General features: G+C 33.7%; 1 long non-coding RNA gene across 2 annotated transcripts in view; it reads left to right on the forward strand.

Moving 5' to 3' along the window:
• Window positions 1-1,231: 1,231 nt before the first annotated feature.
• Window positions 1,232-21,517, forward strand: part of LOC122340951 — a 31,297-nt gene continuing 11,011 nt past the window's right edge. Inside the window, exons 1-3 of one of the 2 annotated variants that reach the window (XR_006250399.1) lie at window positions 1,232-1,594; window positions 1,897-2,048; window positions 16,409-16,579. This is a non-coding gene — a long non-coding RNA (uncharacterized LOC122340951). The remainder of the gene's footprint in view (window positions 1,595-1,896; window positions 2,049-16,408; window positions 16,580-21,517) is intronic. The other variant, XR_006250400.1, reaches the window with a different exon arrangement.

A 21,517-nucleotide genomic window follows, 5' to 3' on the forward strand; every position in this document is an offset into this window, starting at 1 on the left:
CGCCGTCGGCTGAGAGGGACGGAAGAGCTAATCAGGCAGCAAAGCACTTCTGACGGACCGCAGAGAAAACGCAGCCGCACAACTACTCAGCACCCCGCTCGCTTCATTTCGCCCGCGGGAAAACCCGCCGGAGGGCGCCAGCGCCGCTTTGATGGCCGAGCTGCGACGCACGTTCAGCATAATGCAGCTTTCATCCGCCCATAAATAAAACTTCGACGGGCCAATCGGCGTTTTAATCGAACGAGACGCACAAACGGCCGAGCCGGAGAACGACGCCGTCGACCCGTTGACGGCTCTGTGAAGAATAAAACGAAGCTGCTTGTCCGGGACGGTCGGGTGATGTCTCGACGTCTGTGCGAGCTGCGGCCGTCCATCAGTGCTCATGAAAACATCATTTATTCATCCTTTATGCATTATTTACTTCTATTGTCAGCGGTTTAATTAACGCCAGCGTTTTGTGTTTATAAGTCAATCTGCTAGTCTTTATCATAGTTGTTGTATTCATATTCTGTTAGTTTGTTGAATTCAGATTCAATCACAGAAAGAAGTTCGGAAAATAGTTCATTAACGACTAAGTAAATATATATATATAAAAATTACATTTCTGCCTTTGTAATTTCTATATATAAATGAATATAATTTTAAGAATTTAAATGTTAATATATTTTATTGTATAATGTATAACTATCATAAATTATATATATATATATATATATATATATATATATATATATATATAGTTCTTAAAATTATAGTTATTATAGTTTTTGTACTTTTGAAATACATATTTATAGTAGTTCTTAAATTATTATATTCATATATATATTTGAATATAGAAATGTGTGTATATATATATATATATATATATATATATAAAATAAAATTTCTGCTTTTGTAATATATATATATATATATATAAATGAATATAATTTTAAGAACTTAAATGTTAATATATTTTATTGTATAATGTATAACTCATAAATTATATATATATATATATATATATATATATGTATATATATATATATATATATATATATATATATATATATATATATATATATATATATATATATATATATATATAAAATGAATATATTTTGAGAAAAAAAAAAATATATATTTTTATATAGAATTATATAACTGTAAATATACAGGATATTGCATATATTGTAATTAATATTTTATTCAGCAAGAGTGAATTATATTAATCAGAAGTATCTGTAAAAGACATTTGTAAAAAAAAAAAAAAAAAAAGAATCTAAATATTTCTCATTCGAATAATAGTGTTCTTTTAAACTTTATATTTATTTTATTTGCTTGTTGGTTTTACACATCCAAACTAATCAAACACGTGTGTTTTCGTATAAAAAAACCCTAAAAACCATCCAAGTATTGCTGTCTTAATTCCACCTGAGTAAAAACAAAGTCACTCGGAACTGAATGTACTGTCTTGACAATTGCATGTAATTCTTTCTTGTAACTACACTAACACACCGAATGCACGCCATGGATCGCGTCTATGTGCTGTTTTCCAGAAAAAGCCGGCTCTTCTGATCTGCAGCTGTTCTCTGTGGTGCTAAGGATCCAGCAGGTGTGTGTGACTCCTCAACAGGTCATTCATTTTCACATTTACTGACCCGAGCTTCGTTACCTGCTCGTTCCCGTGCCTTTTTGATTCCTATTGTTTCTTTGAAAGCAATTACAGAACAATAGCATGTGTAATTAAAGCATAATCATGTAATGTGAGGCCACGGCTTCACTCAGGGACAATTAAAACACACACACACACACACACACACACACACGTAATCGCTCTCTCTCTCAATTCAGGTGTAGAAAAGCACCCGTGGTGTTGGTTAATGTTCACTAATGGCGCATGTTTGTGGTTTTCAGATTCATATTGTGTCACATTCTGGCGCAGACGTCTATTTCGGTCTCCTCTGAATCACAATGAGCTTGAAATCTGTGACCGAGGCGTTCGAGCAGCTCTCAGTCGGGTTAAATTAAAGCTGCACCTCCGTATCTGATGAAGATCCCAACAGAAGGTGACTATTAATAACAGCCCGACGAAGGTTAGTAGCGACAGATAATAGATGAGCGTTATTGGAGTTCTGCTATTGATCTGGAAGCATTAGCGTTCCATAAACTGTATATAATAATAAATAAGCTAAGATGATGCTTTCGGCCACTCCAACTTTCAGCAGAAATACTTCAAATTAGTTTAATGACTGACTTCGAAAACATTACGTTTAACAACAATAACCGTATACAATAACAACAAGACCTTTTTCCCTTTTATTTAGTACTTTTGTCTGGAACACATCTATATTTAGTTAATTTTATAAATGCATCACTGACAGTCCGTTTAATTACATGCATTTAATGCAATAAACGTTAATGAATTATACAGATAATGCCTTTGAAGCCTAGGACCTTTATACATTCTGTAGTGCACTATATGCGTTTCATTTTTATTATTATTCTCATATTTTTATGTCATTATTTATTTATTTGCTTTCCGGTCCATTATGCAGAAATGGCACAGTTGCTCTCTCTATGTATAAATGTTATATTTCATCAAAAATAATCAGTCACACGTTACAGTATGACTCGTTAATTAACTATGTTAATTTACATTAAGAATCAATACTTCTTCGGCATTTATTAGGTGCAGTTAATGTTCATTTCAGCAATTTATGCCAACGCACTAATGCAATATTAAAGTGTTCGTTAACGTTAGTCAATGCACAGAGAACTAACACGAATTGCATTTTTATTAACTAACATTAGCTTAATAAATAATAACAAATGCATTCATGCACTAAATTAATTGTCTGTTTGTTCATATTAATGAATACAGTAACAAATAACACCTTATTGGAGTGTTATCAAACCATAACTTTTTTTGTTTTGTTAATTGAATTTCAAATCATTTAAAACACGCATAAATATGCATGCATGCATACATGATGTATCATTAATTATATATCTCAATATATATATATATATATTACGTGACTTTGTTCTACGTCTTATACTGATTATTCCCTCATATGTGAGTCATATATACATATATATATATAACCCAGACTTTCTTTTCTCTCATTTTCTTCTCTTCTTTTTCCATAAATGTGACAACAGGATCACGATTTGTCATTTTTTTGGTACACATCCAGTTAGAAAGCTCGTTCGGTCCTTCTTCCATCTGCGTCTCTCTGGTCGTTTCTGCTCTGTGTTAACGCGTGCGTGGCCACTTCGCCGGCGGCGCGCGGGGTCCAAACTTCATCTCCCTGCGTTCGGCTGATTGCGTGAATAATTTGGGAGTAATTACCGCCGACGTCATCCCCGCCTCCCCCTCCGACAATTACAGAGATGCTTCACACAGACCCACGTTTGTCAGAGGATCAGAAAACAACCTTGTCCTGATATATCAATCATCTCGCTCTAATTAGCGGATGGATTCGCTGCCTTGTAACTGTTATTAGTGTATTGTGTGTCTTCTAATGAAACCAATTGAGCTGTTCATTTCGGCTCAGATGCAGGCGACTCTTAAGAGGCGATTGAGCGCTTTATCAGATGGGTCCTAATTATCAGACCTCTAGCCGCACGCGCACACACACACACACACACACACACACAGAGCAGCTCTGATCATCCGAAAAAGTCAAACATCACACACTTTAGTGCTCTCTTGCGCGTCTGGGATTTCAGATGTTGAGTATTGATCGATCGGAAAGCACTTTCAGCGGAAGTCAACGAGACAAAAATACTTTTAGTAGTCCTCTGTTTAGGTGCTCTTTCGGGAAAAAATCCAGCATAAAAAAAACACAGTAACAACTTTTTATGTTTTACGGTTTCAACTCAAATTTACAGTTACATACCGTAATTTCTTTAACTGATATAATGTTAATATGCCAATATATTAAAGTACTGAAATCTGTTTTGAGCTTTTTGAAATACGCTGATAATCACCAAAAAGAGGTGGTCACATGATGAACCAAAGCCCGTCACAAACAGATTTTAAATATGAACATGTATAGAAAGCGCTCGGCGTCATTCACTAAAACACTAAACACCATCACGGTGAGACTGAAATATGCAAAAAAAACATTAATTAAACAACATTAGATGCAGCAAACAACCCTAAAACATAACTGGTAAGAAAAACTAAGAACTTTCTCTTTAGAGAAAGAAAAACATCAAATACTAACTACATTTGAAATGCGATGCAGGGAATCCTGGGAACGCAGTTTTATACAGGAATTTATCGTTAACCATTTTAAGTTTTTGCTGTAGCGTTTTTTTTCTGTTAAAAGCACATTTTTTAGAGTTCTTCAGTGAGGCGTGTATCATACGTCAACATGTCATGTTAAACGACGTTTAAAGGAATAGTTCACGCAAAAGTTAGTTTCTCCATCAGATCTGGAGAAATGTCTCAACAGTGGATGCTCTGCGGTGGATGGGTGCCGTCAGAATGAGGGTCCACACAGCTGATGAAAACATCACGATAATCCACAGCACTCCAGTCCATCAAAGCTAAAATAAAATGTTTTTTGACTGCAATGCGTAATTCATAATAACTCTTCCTCCAGTGGAAAAGTCCATCTCAAAATCCAGCCCCGTGTTTGTTTCTAATAGCTGTTTTGGCTTGTATATGATGCTTGATCTGTGCTGATTTCTCTCCTGATTCAGACTAGACCGTTTTACATTTTCACCGTTGGACGTGTTATTATGGCTTATGTACTTTAGCTAAAGTTTTGAATTCATTCTGACGGCACCCATTCACTGTCATTGCTGAGACAATGCTGACGAGGGCCATTTTCAGCTATTTAATACTGTCGCTTTAATACTGAACCGTTGCGTGGAAAAGAGCTTCGTCTTTGTTTTCCACCGCATGCATGTTCGGCAGAAGGGTGAGGAACCGATGACAAAATGTTAAATCGCTAAACTATTACAAAAAAAAAAAAAAGCCACTTGTTTCTAAAAGTGTTTTCACGAGCAGGTGCAATAACACACGCAGATTACATTCACTATAATAACTCTGATGGAGGAAAAAGTGGTATTTGGAGAGAAAAGGAGGAGCGAGAAACACACTGACAGATCATATGATCTCCTCTCACTCTCAAACACCTGCGAAAGAGTGTGTGTGTGTGTGTGTGTGTGCGTGCGAGCGCCGTGAGTGCTTTAGCGTAGCGTTTAGCCTGAATCTGACAGGGTGCTAAGAGCGGCTGTTTTTACCCCCAGTGAAACACAGAGAGAGATGTGGAAGTGAAGATGGCAGCGGGGCGGTTTTGGCAGTGCTTGCAGATCTTAGTGCTAAACGTGACGCGGTGTAAAGTGTGAGCTTACGTGTGTCGCCAAATCAACGTCCGCTGAGAAACACTCGTCCAGGCTATAAACACACACACACACACACACACACACACTCACACACTCATACGGGATCTGAGCTTTTACACCAGAACTTGAGGAAACAGTGGAAATGAGTTCTTTTGTCTCTTTGCTTGTTTTTATATTTGCGGATCATGCCCAGCTTTATTTGAATCAGGTTTATATATATATATATATATATATATATATATATATATATATATATATATATATATATATATATATATATAATCTCAGTCTCTTATTATGGTGTGTTATGGTCATATTTGTGGGATTATAACACTGTTTCTTTAACTGTGTCATCGATTCATCGATTGAATGCGTGAACTGACCCCAAAAAGTAAAATATTGTTGAATGAACCTTGAATGACACGTTGCTTTAGATAAAAAAAAAAGACAAATTGTTAATTGTGAGTACTTAAGTGAAGTTAGCATGAATAGAAAATACTTGATTCTACAGTCACTGTTTTTACAAATAAAACCAAAAAATAAACCAAATGTTAGTTAAAAAAAAAGTGTGTGTATATATATATATATATATATATATATATATATATATATATATATAAATATAATTTATTTATATATATATATATATATATATATATATATATATATTAATAGAATTTTAAGAACAGTTATAGTTATATATATATATATATATATATATATATATATATATATATATATATATATATATACACACATATTTAAATTTTCTCTCTATATATATATTTTAATATATAATTATTTTTTTATATATTTTTTAACTATTTTTCCCTATGCATTTGGCCAATGCTTGCTATAGCACCATACTGTGTGCGAATCACATCAATGCATATTTTTCTTTAATAAATAGTGTTAAAAATCAATTGCTTGACTGCATTGCCAGGACAGATGCGATTGCCCACACAACACTTCAACAGCAGCGAGCTGGATTCAGTAATGAAACGCCTTTAACAGAAAGTACTGACTCGCTGTTTTACTATTGGATTCGAAGCGCTACATAAATAAAGGTGACTTTTCACAACGTAGACGTAGAGGTTATACATGTATAAAGATCTCGTGTACTGTATATCGCTCATATGTTCATCGGGCATTGACCTGCGGTGCGACACAGACACGTTACGTCTTTAAAGCTGATGGATTTTATGGTTTGTGATCCGCTCCCCTGCAGCCGAGAGCCCGGATCCCAGCCCCGTGTGTGTGTCTCTGCGCCTGTCAGGGGCCGTTAGTCACCTCCGATAACAACACACACCACTTTCTGCGTTTTTTTTGTTTTTTTTTCAAAGTCATCTTTTATTCATGACTGATAAGAATCGGAGAAACGCAAGATAACCGAGAAAGAGACGGCTTTGTAATGATGCGTAATAAATGCTGATAAAGCTAATAAGCCTCGCGATAATGAGCCATCGATGGCCGCTTGTGTTTAGATCTGAGATGATCCGCGTCTCTCTTCTGTCAACGTGGCTATAAATACGGGCTGAGAGCTTCGGGGTCAGCTGGAGCTCGACCTTTGACCTGCAGGTGTGTTCCCTGCTGACCCCAGCACTGCAGCACACCTGCCACTCGTTTACAGAACTACTCTCTCTTCCTGCTTTCGTCTGTTTGCTTCAGATACGCCTGGGATTTTAAGGAAATGGTGTAATAATTTCATTTGAGTTATGTTGAGGTAGTTGTTAGTCATGTGACGTTTGGGCGAACTAGTAGAATAGTTTGTATTTCATTTTTTAATTTTGATTTGTTTTCATTTTTACATTTCTTTATGATTAATTCATCATTAGCTGTTTTTTTTTGTTTTAGCATTTTATGTTACTTTATTTTATTTTGTTTGTTTTTTTATAATTATGAACCTTTATTTTCTTAATATTTTATTTGTTTATACTTTTTAAATTTCCATTTTATAAATTATTCACTAATTTTTATTTATTTTGATTCTATATTTTTTAATAATTAGGAACTTATAATTTACCTTTATTTTATTTTTTTATTATCTCTTAATTTCCATTTAATATTATTAGCTGATTTTTAACTTTTTATTCTTTTTTTATATTATTTGTTTTTAATTCAGCATTTTTGAAAATGTTTAAATAAAAAGATTACAATTTAATTTTTTTATTTTATATATATATATAAATAATTCTTTTTAATTTTTATTTTTTTCTCTTTTTATTTTTTTCTCATTAGCTCATCAACATCTCTAGTATAAGTTTTATTTAGATTTTTACATTTAACTTGTTTTTGCATTTTTATTAAATGATTGCCTTTTCATTGTTTTAATTTTTACTTTATTATTTATTTTTTAACTTCTCATCAGCTTTTATTTTGGTGTTTTATTTTTCATGATTTTTAATTATTAGCATTTCATATTTTTTTAATTTGTGCACTTTTCATTAACATTTAAGTGTGTGTGTGTGTGTGTGTGTGTGTATATATATATATATATATATATATATATATATATATATATATATATATATATATATATATATATATATATATATATAATTATTTATTTATTTTTATTTGATTTGAACCCTTCTTTAACACGTGAACTCCAATTTGACAAACCCTTAGTTGTGGATTTGTAGAGGTTGTTGTCAGATGGGAACTAGTTAGACTAGCAGGCTTTAGGTTGTGACTTTAAGTGTGACGTGGTGTTTCTAAAATGCTATCTTCATGTGATTCAGCCTCATGTTCACTAGACTCTACTTCAGAAATGAGTTGACAAACATCTCAGTCTGAATGATGCGGGTTAGTTTAATAGATCTGATGTCAGGAGATGAGCTCGTCTCGTAACGGCTCTTATGTGGACGCCCTTAACGATGAAAGCGGGCCGGGATCAAAGAACGCTCATAATGGCGTGTGGCGTGAAGCAGTGCGCACTACAAAGCAGCACACTAATAAGGGAAGTGGAGAAGGGCTCTTGACGGCGGCAGAGGATCAGTGCAGATGCTGCCGGGACACGAGCGACACGAGAGCTCTTCACGCAAACCTAACTCTCCGCGCTGAATATTAATCAGACGCACGATGACCGCCAGTGATTTCACTCGTTAATATACAGTAGCACACCAAAAACAGCAGCCCAAGTCAACTTACATGCATTCAGATTCTCCAAGTATAAAATATATGGCTCAGTCCTATTAGAAAGTATGTCTTCCTGTCTTAATTTACTGAAAAATTTGACATTTTTTATATATTTTTTAAATTTTACATTTTAAAATATTTAATTTTTTATTGCAAAATAAGTATATATATATATATATATATATATATATATATATATATATATATATATATATATATATATATATATATATATATATATATATATATATATATATATATAGTATATATATACTATATATCATGCATATATACATATATATATATATATATATATATATATATATATATATATATATATAATATATATATATAATGTATACTAGTAATTATGCATATATATATATATATTATTTATTATATTATATATATTATTTATTTTATTTTATTACAAAATAAAGAAGTCAGTCCTGAAGTACATTTTAGTATAATAAAAACAACTAAAATGTATTCATTCATAATATGGGGGTCGATCCTTTCATAAGTACATTTACTTGATATTCTGATAAAATTTTAAAAATATTTATTTATCACAAAATATATAGGTCTGTCCTATTATGAAGTCTTTTGTTTGGCAATGTACTGCTAAAATATTACAATTTTATTTATTTCTTGTAAAATATATGAGTCGTCGTTGTTTTCTGTTTATTTATTAAATATTACAAATATAATAAAAAAATATAAGTCATTAATTCTAATCATTCTTTAAATAAAATAAGTAAACGCTAGGTGAATTTTGCATTTCATGTTTGTCCCCAGGTGATGTTTAGCATGAAAAATATCTATGAAATTAAAAATGCATATTCGTTCTGATTAGTGCTCTTTATATCTCTTAATAGTGCTTTATTTTTTAATAAATATCCTGTTTATTTTCTTGGCAGAAAAAACCCCCATAAATAATCATAATGAATTAATCAGAGCATATTTCTAAAAGTCTGATACCCCCTTTATATAAATGCATCCCTTAAATTAAAGCAGAAAATATTATTTTTTTGCTCTTCAGAAATCCATAACACTCAGACGTTTGTGCAGCTCTGAAGTTTTAGTTGAGGAATTGCTGAGGAACTTTTTCCCTGAACGCAGGGATTTCTGCTCGCGTTCCTCATCTTTGTTTTTGATAAAGAAGGTGGAAATGAACATGTTGTTGTTTGATTGATGTTTGTTACATGGTCGGATCACAGTTGAGCGTGTATTACGATACATCATCCTCACACACACACACACACACACACACACACACACACCTGCGCGGCTCTCTCTCTGCAGCTCCAGCGTCAGGGAAATCATTCCTGATTTATGAGGCTTGTTGCTGTGCAGCTTCAGAATAAATCCAGAGATTAATTAACATTGTGTTGCTTGTGTTCTGATCGTCAGAACGCTGAGGGATTATCAGGCCAATGTCACACTAACACTGCACCGTACTAATAAAAGAGAAACATTTTCTTTCTCTTTTAACCTAGATATAATTTATATAAATATATATATATATATATATATATATATATATATATATATATATATATATATGTTGGTCAGTCACTTTTATGTTTCTTAATATACTAGTAAAAATAAATATATATAATTAATTATATATATATATAATAAATTTTATTTATATATATATATATATATATATATATATATATATATATATATATATATATTTTTTTTTTTATATAGATATAATAGATTATACGTTTATTTATTCATGCATTAATTTACAAAATATATGGGTAGGTCATGTTATAAAGTATCCTATATTTTCATGGTTTAATATACTGGTAATATATTGTTTTATTTCATATAAGTGATAACATTGATATTTTTACCCTAATATGCTATTAAAATATAATGTATTATTTTTAATAGCATATAAAGGAAAGGAAGTGCACTTAAATGTACTTAATTTTTTATTAGTATTAATACTTACTGCTTATTTTTTACGAAGCAAAACTATGTTCGTTATGTTATGTACTTTTATTTATTATGTTTTCGAACATATTTGCACGTATGTACACACATGTAAACAAAAGAATTGGTTAAATATTATTCTTTTCTCGACGTACAGCTGAAATATTAAAAACAGTTAATAAGTAATAAGTAAAAAATGTCAATGTCAATTTTAGATCAAAGAAACATACTTTAATAGAAAATGTGTTTTACGAGTGCATTAAGGATTGCCCCAAATATCCTTTGGTTTTGTAAATATAAAGAACGACAGCCTTCTCTTTACTGTCCTCCAATCAAACCGCTTGCCGAAACCCCGCCCCTTCCTGATAGCCCCGCCTCTGCCTCGGCATGCCCCGCCCTCGCCTCAGCCCTTCAACGTTGCAATGCTCAGATAGTTTGATTCGTGGGGAGATTTGTCGGTTAAAATGCAAGTCTGCGGTAAAAGCTGGTCGATTCGACTCTCTTTCATCAGGACTAATAGCAGCGCTCCGGTGACGCTGCTCGTGGCAGGCCTATATTTCAAAGCCGCAGCCACAGGCTCTGTGGGCAGATAACAAGCCTTTCCCTCGCAGACATAATTACCCCACTATTTACAGGAAACTGCCTCTGTATGCCCATCCACACCCTCCAAATGATTATTAATGCAAGCTGGAATATTATAGTCTATTAATTTATCTTAAGATTCGTATCGCCGCGCGGTTATTATTAGAAACCTGAAGAGGCCTTCTCCAGCTAAACGCTGCACAAAGCATTTCAGTTTAGCCCGCTTTTGCATCGCCACTCGTTTCATGGCATTTCTACTCAACTTTGAGTTTCATTACTGACGAAGACGTCTGAGCTTGAACTTAGCAGATCGAAACGTCAGCTGATTTCTTGTGTTTGTTGATTTTACGCTTTATTAGTCAGTTGTTCCTCAGTATCTCAGCAAGTAATGTTTGCATCACATCCAAGGGAACGATCCTTTATGCGTTTGCATTTACAATGCTGTAAGATTTCATTTTTCTTAATTCATTTCACTAGTCCGAACAGTTCTTTTGTGCATGCATTTGTTTTTTTTTAAATCATAAACAAATAATTTGTGCATGCATTATGTGTTTTTACTATAATATTTTTTTTTACATTTATTTGGGCGTGCATTTAGTATTTTTACGTTTATTTTAATCCGTTTCATTTGTGCATGCATTATGCATTAATCATTTAATTTCATTTTATATTTTTAAAAGAATAAACTATTTATGCGTTATGCATTTTTTATTCAATTTATTTTATTTTTAAATTTTAACTTATCTGCACATGCATTTACTTTTACATTTTACTTTACATTTGCTCGACAAGCGTTTAACTCGGAAATACGTAATAAAATAGCCGCAAATTAATTTTTATATTGCTTTTTTGATTCAAATAACTGTTTGACTCGAGCCCTTTTATCCAAAGCAGCTTACAAAAGCCGAAACGAAAGCGATCGATGAATTCTCCCCGTCGTTTGTAACCAACGAGCCAGGTTTTTGTGTTACACTACATTTCCATATCTGAACACACCAAGATTCATTTCAGCAGTTCGCTTAATTCAGACGCTTCGCATGAATCGTGCAATTGACTTCACTACAACATTAGCGCTCTTGCTCCTCGATAATCATATTTCTCGCCTCGTAAATGTAAAAAATCTGAGGCGGGCAGGTTTTATAAACTCTCAAACTTCAAAACCAGGTCAGATGAGGAAGCAGGCAGACAGCAGAGGCCGAGCGGGTGTCTTTCTCGGTGGGACGCTTTTATCGTTGAAGACGCTCCGGTGTCTGACGGCGTGTCCGTATCGCTTTCTTCCTCTGATAGCGGCTCATCCAGAGCACACAAATTATGTTCTAGCTCTCCTGCGATGTGATATCCTCAGCTAAATTACCTCCTGTCATTTACAAACCGAGCTGATAAAAATGGGCTCGGGAGCGGTTTTTTTTTTTTTTTTTTTTTTTTTTTTTGCGCATCAACCGAGTTACTGAATCCAGTTACTCTCACCTAACCTTTATGTTAATAAGTTTAGTAAAGACCCAAAACGTACTCTCTGCGAATCTGGTAATGCATGTGATAGTGGGTGAGTTTATGCATTATGAAATCTCATAAATGCATTGCACGGTCATTGACGTGAAGGATGTTTCTAGCATCACAGCCAAGTGAATTTAGGCAATAATTGAACACTTACATTGGTGTACCTAAAAAACAAGAGGCGTAAAGTTATTGCAAAGATCAAGCACAAAATCAGACTGTATTTTATGTCATATTAATCATTTGCGCATGCATTTTATTTTTTGATGTAATTTTTATACAGCAAACTAATCATTTTATACGTGCACGGGTTTACGAGACTTAAAAAAACAACACATTTTCTATGCATTCATATCTGTATTTTTAATTTTTTTAAAACAGAATGCATTTTTGCGTTTATTCAATTTTTAAGCACGCATATTTAATTTGCGCATGCAGTGTTTATTCGTAGCTTTATTTTCACGTTTTTTCTAAAATGACTTCTTGCTCGATGAGCTGTTTAACTTATAAATCCGTGAAGGGTAGCAAACTGGGCACGAGTGCTTTTACATTCATGCATTTTTCAGTTTCAAAAAAGATGAACAAAGAAATATCTGCAGTATACAAAACCGGATTTGCATGTTGCATATTTATGTTTGAACACGAAAAATTCATACATATATATATATATATATATATATATATATATATATATATTAGGCTGTATTTATTCTAAAGTTGTGTTTTTGTGAGCATCTTTTGCTGTAGTTAACACTTGTAAAATGCTTTTTTTGTTTTGTTGGAGCAGTGAATTTGCCCTGACACCAGCCTCCTCTGACATTCAATTAACACACTGATGAGGGTGTGAGTGTGTCACCCGGCCGTCTGACAGGTGTTTCGCTCTCAGCGATCTGCTCTAAAGGGCAGGTTAGGTGTCAGGGCTGTGCGGTGCATTGTGGGTGCAGTAGTTCTGATGGGAGACGTTTGTGGACGTCGATCTGTGCAGCTGTTGCCTGAAGAAAAAAATTAAAAAAGACAGCATAAAATTATTTCGAGGATTACACTTGTGCGTGCATTAATTTTTTTATTTAGTTTAAAAAAAATGCATTTAATTTGATTTTTTATAAATTCGATTGTTTATATATATATATATATATATATATATATATATATATATATATATATATATTGATGTATGCATATCATTATGTTTTTGTCTTTTAAAATGCATCAAAACATTAGTAAATTAGCTTGTTCGTGAATGATCTTAAAAGTAATCACATGCACAAATGAAATTAAATGCAATAAAAATAACTGAAAAATGACTGAATGCATGGACAAAAGAATTGATTGTTGTTAAAAATGAAAAATAATTTATGAATTCATACACAAATAATGCTTTTAGTTAAAATAAATGTACATTTTCAAATAAATGAAAGCACAGATGTCTTTTTATGTCTCACATAAAGCATCCTGTGGCTTCAGAAGAATGATTATTTTATGTATTTTTTTAGAAAAGGATTATTTTATTTTTATTTATTTTTATTTATATTTTTATTTATAACGTGTATATTTTTCTGTGTTCCGAACTGCCGGTAATTGATTTTCACAGATGTGTTTATTTCTGATCAGATATCGAAAAAAGCAGAATATTATGAGAAGAGCTGCAGACTAATACTAGAATAACACACACACACACACACACACACACACACACACACACACACACACACACAGATCTCCTACAGATGCATGATGAATGCACAGGATGCGATGTCACACTTGAGTGAGCTCTGCGTGTGTGTGTGTGTGTGTGTGTGTGTGTGTTGCCATGTGACAGATGCAGTGTGTATCTTCAGGCACAGCTTCCGTGAAAAGTACTCTTCATTTATCAATAATTGGGCCTTAATTTCATCTGGCAGAGATTGGAGCGGACAGCAGCACATCCTCACCGCAGCGCGCACACACACACACGCACACACACACACACACACACACACACACACACACACGCACACACACACACTAACTTTCCAGGAGTTTGTGTCAAGCACACGTTCATTGGTTCTGAATCACTGAACGATCTCGCTTCTGATGTTTTCTTCCAGAGTTCAGGATTTAGGAGAGAGGTCAGAGGTCAGAGGTCAGGCAGGAGATTGGTCACAATAACCCTGATCCTTCTGGGGTCAAACCTTCAGTCTAAATGAACATCACGACACCTCTAGTCCCTCAAATTAGGCCACAAAAAAAATGACAAATACAAAAAGAAATTAAATTATTCAATCATTATCATTCTCATACATAAAAAAAAACGTTCTAATAATTTAATGACCACTTACAAATTGAGTGATATTTTTAATGACGTATGTTATTGTTTGATTTTACCTGTTTAATAAAATGCGGAATGTATAAATTAGACCAATTATTCTAAGCATTATTGGTTGATATTAAGAAATAGTTACTAGGAAATATTCAAAAGTAAAAAGAAAAATTTTTTCCGTTAAAAGTGTAGAGCTAAATTACAAAAATAACAAATTAGGAAAAAAAAACAACACTTTACTTGAAGTGGCTGAAATGAAATATGAAAAATGTGTTCATTAAATGGTTTTATCTAGTGTGGTTAATTGAGTCGTGTGCAGATGATCCATTAATAACATCTCTGTCTGTCCTTTTCATTTGATTATTAAATAAGCAGATTGTTAATCTCTGAGTGCTGATTTTACAGCTCATAACATAATCTCGTGTCCAATAATCTCTCTCTCAGTGGCTCCGCTGCTCGCTTATCCCTCTTAATTTAATTACAAATGACATGATTAAAAATTCATTAAAGTATTAGGTATAAAGAACATGTATTTCCATCAGGGAGACGCGATTAGTACACTGACCCTCGCGGCTCGGGCCCCTGGAGTGTTTAGATCTCTGTCTCTCAGGGGTTTAGAGTCAAATTCACCCCGTTCTGTTAGTAAAGGAAATCTTTTTTCTTTATTTATCCTTGTGAAAACACCTGGTATGTAGTTGTGCATTAGCTTGCGTGTAAATTTAAATCACATATTTTACTTATATATTATGGATTTTGTTTTATTAACATTTTTAAGTATTTAATAATATGTAGGTATTTTTAAATATTTTTCATTAAATTATTATATATTTTTTTTTTTACATTTTGTCTATATAGACTTGTTAAATTTTAATATTAATGTGTTTAATTTTTTTTTTTGCGTAATTTAAGTACATCAAGTTAAACTAAAAGATAAAGAGAAATATAACCTCGGCAACTAGCTGAAATGCGTTATCATCAAGATACTTAAAAGTCTTTGATTATGTTAAATTAGTTTTTATTTTTTATGTTTGCTTTTTCATTTTAATTTTAGCTAGTTTTGTCGTTTTTATTTTATATATTTCATTTTACATTTTTTGCTGATATTTTTCTATTGCTTTTTCATATTAAAAATGACTTTTAATACATTTTATTTGTCTTGTAGAGTGCTACTTTAGTAAATAAAAATGAGCCTCAGTGACTATAATGTTAATTTCACAAACTTTTATTTTACTTATTTTAGAACATTAAGTTGAAAAAAGTTAGTTTTTAAATTAAATAATTATATATATATATATATATATATATATATATATATATATATATATATATATATATATATATATATATATATATTATTATGATATATATAATTTTTCCGTTAAAGTTTTTTTTTTAAATTTTAAATAACAAAAATATAAAAAGTTTTAATGACAGTTAACTGCGATGATCCTGATGATCTTTATGAACAGAGTCAACGTTTTCAGTGTTTTTATTACATTTTTAATGCACAAATCTTTTGTGGTCACTGATGCCTTATACTGAAGATCAACAGCTAACTCAAACGCATCAAACTGAACGATATAAACACCTGTTTCCAAACAGGTTTCCGCCGCCTGCGCACGAGACGGCGACATCCAGGAAAGTCTGAAGTGCGCTAAGAAGCAAGGCGCTGGCGTTTAATGACACTGGTACGAGCTCATTATTGTGGTAATTGGCGTCCTCAGGTGCTCCTGGCTCCGGGTCCAGGTGTGAACGGCGTCTCTGGTTTGGCAGGTGAGAGTTTGTCAGGTGCGATCGTCTCGGGAGAGGCAGCATTAATGACACGTTTGTCACGCTCTCTTCCCAGATTAGATTAGCGCGCTAATTCCGCGATCCCACCATTAGCATTATTACCGACGGAGCTCGCAGCTATTAATTGTCAATCAATTAATGGGGAGTTCAGAGGGATTTCAAGTGCACTAGGTAGACAGCGACCCGTGCTCTTAGTGCTGCTCGAAAGATTTTCCATTTCTAAAGTGAGAAATGCTTTTAGTTTTTAATATTAACTGAATTACGAGACTCTATGTTTTTTGTTTTTTTTTGCATGAGATTTAGTGAATTATAACAGTGGAATTTTGATGCATTATTTTTATTTGGTCTGTGCCATCAAATAAAAAATTAAAATATAAGGTGCTTTAAAAGTGCCATAAAAGAGCAGAAAAAACTAAAGCAAAATATGGAGTTTTAATATAAATAACACATTTTGTAATAAAAAATATTTTAATTTAATTTTAATTAATACAATTTTATTTTTTTATTGCTGTGATTTTTCTGTCGTAATTTAAAATGATAAAATGTGTATTAATAAAAATAATTTTTATCCATTTTATTTATTACTAATTTTTGTAATCTAACCTTTAATATGGATGAAAAGCACTCCCTTTAAGCGCTTAAATACTAAAAGTAGCATTAATAACTAAAAAATAATGCAAATAAAATCGAATGGCAAGCAAAAAACTAATTTACAAAAATTGTAACAAAAATTTATAATAAAAAAGTACGTAACAAAATCATATTATATAATTTAATTTTTATATTCATCATTTTCAAACTTGTCAAACTAATTGTCAAACTATTTCAGGTCATAACTGGAAATGTGTAACCTATTAATTAAAACAACGTTCATTTTTACTGTAACGAATGACAATGAAGTTAATTTTTTTTATACTAATAATCATTGAATTATTCATCGTATTGTTTTACTTTAATAGTTGTAAGTTCATTTATTAATAATCCTATTCATTGAATTAGTAACAGAAAATGAATAATACTTTTTCTGCAGTTAAATGTGAAAATTTGTGGTCGAAATTTTAATGCCGCTTAATCAAAGCAATATATTAAATAAAAACTGCAGGCTGAATTTCTAGTGTATCAATATCTATGCTAACGCACACCACGGGCTTGAATGAAACACACAAACATACTCACACAGTGTAGAACTGAGGGTCAGAGGTCAAATCCAATCCACAGATCCAGCCGAACAGTGTTTGTAGAGCTCAGAGGTCAGAGGTCAAGTGTTAGAAACACAAACACTGCTTCTGTTCACTTACAGAACGATGACCCCTGACCTCTGAAGGTTACGTCCAGATAAATAAAGAAGACGGTCAGTTCAGGTCAGGACGAGTAAACATGCACTAAACTAGAGGAAGATCTTAAACGCTGTTAAAAGAATTTATTGCATGTCATTTCTGTGCGATATTTACGTCACAATGCATTTATTAATTTAGCTTTTATCCAAGGGTCGTTAGTGCTGCTCTTTTATTCACAATGCATTTAATCAAGAACTGTTTTAAAGGGTTTGATGCCTGAATGTGACTGATCGGTGGAAAATCACTTTTAGACTTTAAAAGACGTTCTCATTCCTTGAAACTAGGCCAAATAAAATGAACTATTCCTGCTACGCTTTTAAAGAACCTCAGTGACTAACTCACGGCAGCCATTGGCTTCCATAGTATTTTTCTCCATGCAATGGAAGTCAATGGGTACCGTCAATCTTATAGTCATTTTTGCCTGCTCGGTGCCTTTAAGTTTCAATCTGTGAGTTTTTTTTAAAGAAAACAAGCAGTAAATGAATAAAGTGCAAATCTAATGTTTTTTATTTTTTTAAGTAGATTTTGAATAGAGAGTGCGAGAGTTAGAGGGTCAAATAAAAACCGATTCTTGAAGATGGGTAGTGATTCGATGCATTTCGAAGGAGGCTGGTGAGCAAACAGCTCACGGCAGCCATTGACTTCCATAGTATTTTTCCTCAAACAATGGAAGTCGATGGGTGCCGTCAACCTTACGGTCATTGTTTGGCCTCACTGCGCCATTAAGTCTCAATCTGTGAGTGTTAGTGACTAGTGTTAGTTTTTTTTTTTAAAGAAAACAAACAGTTACTAAATGAATAAAGTCTTTTTTTAAAAGAATAGAATTAGAATGGAGAGTGCTAGAATTAGAGGGCCAAGTAAAGATCGATCCTTGAAGATGGGTAGTGATTCGATGCATTTCGAAGGAGGCTGGTGAGCAAACAGCTCACGGCAGCCATTGACTTCCATAGTATTTTTCCTCAAACAATGGAAGTCGATGGGTGCAAATCAACCTTACGGTCATTGTTTGGCCTCACTGCGCCATTAAGTCTCAATCTGTGAGGGTTAGTGACTAGTGTTAGTTTTTTTTAAAGAAAACAAACAGTTACTAAATGAATAAAGTCTTTTTTAAAAGAATAGAATTAGAATGGAGAGTGCTAGAATTAGAGGGCCAAGTAAAGATCGATCCTTGAAGATGGGTAGTGATTCGATGCATTTCGAAGGAGGCTGGTGAGCAAACAGCTCACGGCAGCCATTGACTTCCATAGTATTTTTCCTCAAACAATGGAAGTCGATGGGTGCCGTCAACCTTACGGTCATTGTTTGGCCTCACTGCGCCATTAAGTCTCAATCTGTGAGTGTTAGTGACTAGTGTTAGTTTTTTTTTTTAAAGAAAACAAACAGTTACTAAATGAATAAAGTCTTTTTTTAAAAGAATAGAATTAGAATGGAGAGTGCTAGAATTAGAGGGCCAAGTAAAGATCGATCCTTGAAGATGGGTAGTGATTCGATGCATTTCGAAGGAGGCTGGTGAGCAAACAGCTCACGGCAGCCATTGACTTCCATAGTATTTTTCTCACGCAATGGAAGTCGATGGGTGCCGTCAACCTTACGGTCATTGTTTGGCCTCACTGTGCCATTAAGTCTCAATCCGTGAGGGTTAGTGACTAGTTTTTTTTTAAGAAAACAAATAGTAAATGAATAAACAAGTCTTTTTTAAATAGAATTAGAATGAAGAGTGATAGAATTAAATAAAGTAAAGATCGATTCTTGAAGATGGGTAGTGATTCGATGCATTTAGAAGAAGGCTGCAGCCATCGACTTCCATAGTATTTTTCTCCATGCAATGGAAGTCAATGGGTACCGTCAACCTTCCGGTCATTTTTGGCCGGGCTGTGCCTTTAAATGTCAATCCGAGCGCTGGAAGAGCGTGTTTGTAGGTGTGTGCTCATATCCAGAGGTTCTCGTGTGTTTGTGACATGTCGGCGTTTGATAAGCAGATGGGCCTGGAGTCTGTACCTGCTCACCGCAGGGACGCCGCTCAGTGACCCGGTGCAGTGTGGGTAGAGAGTCGCGCTCTAATGAATAATAATCCCGCTCGTGTGACAGACGGCGAGGGGGAGAAACTTGAAGGCGATGCTAATTCAGTGATTCCAGCGACTCCTCGGACGGATGTTTTTGTCATTTCTGGACGGGCTCCAGGACGGAGGGAGGGTGGCGTTCTCTTTGATGAAGAGGCTCACCTTTACAGCGGGAAGCGTGTGTCCGCCGCGCGCTCATTAATAATGCGATCGGGTCAGCACAACCTCTCTTGTCTGAATATATGAGATTCCCTCTGTAGGCGTGAGTTTGAGATGTCCCCGTGCGGCCCCCGGAGCCCCACCTGTGTGTGTTTACACCAACATTCGTGATACGGCATCAGACGAGCGCTGGAAACAAGGACGGGACGGAGGAGGTCACGGCCGGCACATTACCGCTAAATGACTTTTAGTTTAAAGAGACTTCAGAGGCGCGGGAAGCGTGTGAGGGTCATAGCAGCACGCCGGGAAATATTCACAAATACAGATTAGTGAAGGTGTTTTAGAAGAAAAAACTATTTCGGTTTACTTGCTGGTTCTTAGTAGCTGTTTTAATTTAATAGCATATTCCGGCCCAAAATTGTTTCTAAAACTGTTTTTAACCAGTGTATCGTAGTTTTTTTTTTTGAATGTTTTAATTGATTTTGTATTTAAAAAAAAATAATAATAAAAAAAAAATATAAATATATATATATATATATATATATATATATATATATATATATATATATATATATATATATGCAGTGATTTTGTCATTTTTTAAATTTTATTTTTTTTTTTTTTTTTTTTTTTTTTTTTTTTTTACTTTTATTAATTTTTTTAGGTTTAACTTAAGCAGAAAGAAAATTGCAGACGTTGCAAGTTACTAGAAATAATGCAACTAACTGAAATAATAAATATTTTTATACATCATTTTTTATTACGCAGCATTTACAAATTTTTATATAATTATTTTTTAAATTTTAAGTTTAACTTTTTTAGGTTTTTTATTTTAAGTTTTTAAAATAAAAACATTTGTATATTACACTGCATGTGCATGTATACACCGGGTTAAAATTTTTATTATCCTTGTTTTTAATGCTGGCAGTTTTCGATCTCAAACCGATTTTCGGATCTCGGTGGTTTTTTCCCGGTCTCGCCGAGGTCTGGTTCTGTAAGAATCAAACTCTTGTGATTTGCATAGCTGTCACACTCCGGCTGCAGCGTTGCACTCTGGGTAAAAAGTAACACATTTGACTTGTCAAAAACGCGCACCGCTGCGATTATCAGGAAAGCGTCTTCAATGACACACGTTGGCATGTGTGATTTCACCCCCTCGTCTCTTCTATTCAATTCTCTTCTCTCTCTCTTCCCCGCGTGTTTCCCGCCGATAACCATCGGAAAGACTTTGTGTGTTTGACGCGTACGGGGCTCTGAGTTATTAGCTTATCGTCTGAACGCTCGGCTTCGCAGCCTGTGCATTCAGAAACACCATAATCTGTGAAAGTCTGATTTATAATACGGACAATATTTGGTTACTTTGG

The sequence above is a fragment of the Puntigrus tetrazona genome, unplaced genomic scaffold (assembly GCF_018831695.1).
Source record: "Puntigrus tetrazona isolate hp1 unplaced genomic scaffold, ASM1883169v1 S000001111, whole genome shotgun sequence".
Lineage (NCBI taxonomy): Eukaryota > Metazoa > Chordata > Actinopteri > Cypriniformes > Cyprinidae > Puntigrus > Puntigrus tetrazona.